This window comes from Hemicordylus capensis, chromosome 6 (genome assembly GCF_027244095.1).
Source record: "Hemicordylus capensis ecotype Gifberg chromosome 6, rHemCap1.1.pri, whole genome shotgun sequence".
Taxonomy (NCBI): domain Eukaryota; kingdom Metazoa; phylum Chordata; class Lepidosauria; order Squamata; family Cordylidae; genus Hemicordylus; species Hemicordylus capensis.
Window position 1 is genome coordinate 64,023,890 of NC_069662.1, and position 4,159 is coordinate 64,028,048.

The 4,159-nt window shown below is 43.9% G+C and overlaps 1 protein-coding gene across 17 annotated transcripts in view; it reads left to right on the plus strand.

Moving 5' to 3' along the window:
* The window catches only part of EPHA5 (EPH receptor A5), a 381,695-nt gene that overhangs the window by 344,632 nt on the left and 32,904 nt on the right, over window positions 1–4,159 (plus strand). The window lies entirely within an intron of this gene.

Below are 4,159 nucleotides of genomic sequence, written 5' to 3' on the forward strand. Positions count from 1 at the left end.
TCAATTAATTGAAGAGATAATTAATTAATTAATTGAAGATAAAAAACTGTCCACCATGGGGCCACTTCTGTTTATGTTTAAGATGGAAGTGTTAATGTGAAATATTCTATTGCTTCTCTTTCAGAAATATATTATGTAGGACAAAAGTCCCTCCCACACCGCAATGCCCTGTGCCGTTTCTGTGCCCCTCAGTTTTTATTTCTGGTGTAACACTGAGGAAGATTTGAGATAAAAGCAATAGAATGTAAAAGCAACTTATAAAGCAAATTATAAACAAGGGTGGGGAGCTGGTCTTGTGGTAGCAAGCATGCATTGTCCCCTATGCTAAGCAGGGTCCACCCTGGTTGCATTTGAATGGGAGACTACATGTGAGCACTGTAAGATATCCCCTTACAGGATACCTGTAAGGAGCTACAGGATACAGCTGTAAGGAGATTACAGGATAGCTGTGAGGAGAACTGGTCTTGTGGTAGCAAGCATGACTTGTCCCCTTAGCTAAGCAGCGTCCGCCCTGGTTGCATATGAAAGGGAGACTAGAAGTGTGAGCACTGAAAGATATTCCCCTCAGGGGATGGAGCCGCTCTGGGAAGAGCAGAAGGTTTCAAAGTTCCCTCCCTGGCTTCTCCAAGATAGGGCTGAGAGAGTCCTGCCTGCAACCTTGGAGAATTCGCTGCCAGTCTGTGAAGACACTACTGAGCTAGATAGACCAATGGTCTGACTCAGTATATGGCAGCTTCCTATGTTCTTATGTTCCCCCTCAGGGGATGGGGCCACTCTGAGAAGAGCACTTGCATGCAGAAGGTTTGAAGTTCCCTCCCTGGCATCTCCAAGGTAGGGCTGAGGGAGACTCCTGTCTGCAACCTTGGAGAAGCTGCTGCCAGTCTGCATAGATATTACTGAGCTCAATGGACCAATGGTCTGACTTGGTAGAAGGCAGCTTCCTATGTTCCTAAACATGAGTGAAAAATAGACAGGCGAGGAGAGAAAAAATTAGCAAAGTTATTACAGGTGAGGGATTTAAAAGCCTGAAGAAAAATAAATCTATTAATTGAAATAATGAAAACATATACCATTCATTTTTCTAAAGTTTTAGCAAAACTTCAAAGCTGAGGATGTGAGACAGGCTGGAGAGAAATGTACATTATTAATAGAAGAAATTTCAATTGAACATAACATTTTAAAGAATGATAAAATAAGGTAGAGTAAAGGACCCAGTAGCAGAAGTCAGAAAGTCTAATGTTAAGTTCAGGAGGTTGCCACAAGACATTGAGAGACAAGATTTTGTTGGCTACTTAAAATATCTGTTTAGAATTGTTTTAGAGCTAGACCAAAGCTATGCAATAGATGCTGAATTATCCTACATAATTAATTCAAGATTTGCAAGAAGGATGTGTATTCTTGATGTTTTTGCAACATTTGTAAGCATAAGATCCTCCACCATGGCAAGTGTGCTACTTTCTTCTAACAAGCATGACAAGACCCAGCCGTCCTGTCAGCTTGAAGCTGCAGTGAAGTGTTCCTGTAGTTATGCCACAATTCTCGATCCCACATCAGTGTTAAGGTTGCAGCAAAATCTGAGGTTTTGGCCCCTGCATTGCTGAGATGCCATGAGTTGCCTATGCCTAGTGGTTCAGGGCCAGGGTGTACCTAGGTAATTTTGGAGCCTGGACCTGAAGGGCTTTGGAGCCCCCAACTCCCTCCACTTGAGAGCTGGGTGGGTGAGTGGGGGCAAGGCAAATCTAGTTTTTTACATTTTTTAAGCACCACTGTGTGGCATGGACAGGAGTTGCCAGTGGGAGTGCAGGCACTCAGGAGAGGGAGGCAGCGGTAAGAACTACTTCTCTGAGCCTGCCTGCTTCCTAAATGACAGATTGGGTCATTTTTTACCCATTTAGAGGCTCTCTGCATGCACACACGTGAGCACAGAGGCCCAAAATGGGCCAAAAATGGCCTGATCTGTCATTCGGGAGGCTGACAGGCTCAGAGAAGGAGTTCTTTCTGCCGCCTCCCTCCCCCAAGTGCCCACACACTCGCTGGCAGCTCCCATCCCCGCCACTCAGTGGCACTTTTAAAAAAAGTTTTATTGAAGGTTTTGATTTGCCTGACAGGCGTGGGGCAGTGGTGGGGCTCTGGGTAGGCCACCCAGAATGTTTGGAGGCCCTCCAGAAGACAGGCGGCCAGGGACCAAATCCCCATGGTTCTTGGCTAAGTGCGCCTCTGTGCAGGGCCAAACAGATCAGACCCTGTCACTCCTTTAACCCCCTGGAGTAGGAAAGAGGCAGGGACCTCTTTGGCCACTGGGATGCAAGCCACTCCAAGTACCCAGCAAGTACAGAGCCAAAGCAAGTCTCTCACCTCACTCTTCCATTTCAGAGCTGAAGAATTTGCTTTTGCTCTGCAGGCACTCAGAGCACCTAACAAATACAGAGCCAAGCTAATGAGCTGTGTATTTCCCCCCTCCAGCTCAGAACAAGACGGGGGAGGCAAAGGGCTTGCTTTGGCTGGTGTGCTCTCAAGGGGTGGCCAAAGACATTTTTCAGCTCTAATTTAGAGAGGAGGATAAGGAACATCCCCCCTGGTCTTGACCTGAGGAGGAAGTGGAGGATTTTTCCTGACGTTACCCTTCATTTTGGTGGGACAAAACCCCACTCTTTGGAGGAGGGGCCTGGTGGCCACAAATGATTGACCACCAATGCCAACCAAAATGTGTTGACCCCTCAACCTAAGCATTAAATATGTTATTCTGTAGACAATTTGGGCAGGATCCCCTTTAGAGGCTGATGTTAAGGAAACAGACATTTTGGTGGATGATTTCCTGGAAATACTAAAGAGATTATGGTTCTGGGAAGCCTATTTTGTTTTGTTTTAATTAAAGGTAGAATGCACCTGACAATATAACAATTAAATATGCTTTTATAAGACCAATGTAAAACAATCAAGGAACCATGTTTAGACATTTCAAGTGACTTACCTCAACTGAATCAAATAAACCAAGACAACACTGAAGGATATTTCGCTCTCTATTTAGAATAACTGTAGTTTGGTTTTAAAATTGATTCAGTAAAGGTTCTGTCAGTTAACATTAGAAGATTAAATAATTGCATGAGGAAGAAAAAAGATCTTTTTGAAATTAAAGGGAAAGCAGAAATTATCTGTCTTTGAGAAATTCATATTAGCAGATGAAATGATGAATAGTGATACAAAGAAATCAAAACGAGTAACAGTTTATATTATATTGCCCCTAAATCCTGGGGCAGCATCTGGGAGTCAGTTTCCTGTGGAAAACTTTGGGGGGGTGGGGGTGGGCAGGGGGATGATGATGACGATAATGATGAATAAAAAAGACCCATTGTTATATGAATATATGAGGTGGTTGGGGGTGTGTGTGTGTGTGTGTGTGTGTGTGTGTGTGTGTGTGTGTGTGTGTGTGTGTGAGAGAGAGAGAGAGAGAGAGAGAGAGAGAGAGAGAGAGAATGTTTCTGAGTGGGAAAATACATCTCTACAAGTGTGTGGTGTGAATGTGTCTGCATATGATACACTCACACACTCATCAGAGCAAGAGAAAGAACATACCGGATATGTTTTGTTTTTCACCATGTCCTTACAGTTCGTCTGCAGCAAAGGTACGGAGGAAGGCAAAGAAGTAAGGGGAAATTTTGGGGGGGAGGGGGATGTCCATTTCACTCTTTGTCACAGGCCAGAGCCCACTGGCCTTGCTATGCCCCTTTCTGTGGTTGTCTCCTCTGCTGTGCTTGTGACACAGTTGCAATCTAGATTTTGTAAGGATGACCTTTGTTGACCTGGTGTCATGTATTGGTGTATTATTTGGCAGAAATTTGTAAACAGGCAGGTCTGAAGGAGTCTTAGATGATCAGTGTTTTCTTCTACCCATTTTTGTTAAAGAAATTTCAGAAGACAGATTACCCAGTATAGATCATTACAAAATCTGTGTTATATTTCATGTTGATCCTGTTTTTCAGAGCAAAGAGATAATTATCCACTATCACTTCTTCATCAGTGCATTTTTACTCCCTCTAAGTTGGAATATTCACATGCTGCTTTCAACCAAGGGCAATTCACATATTACTACAGGCAAACCTGGGTTTACTACCAAGAGTGTGCTCCACAGCAGGGAGTCACATTAAATAATGGCTCCCTG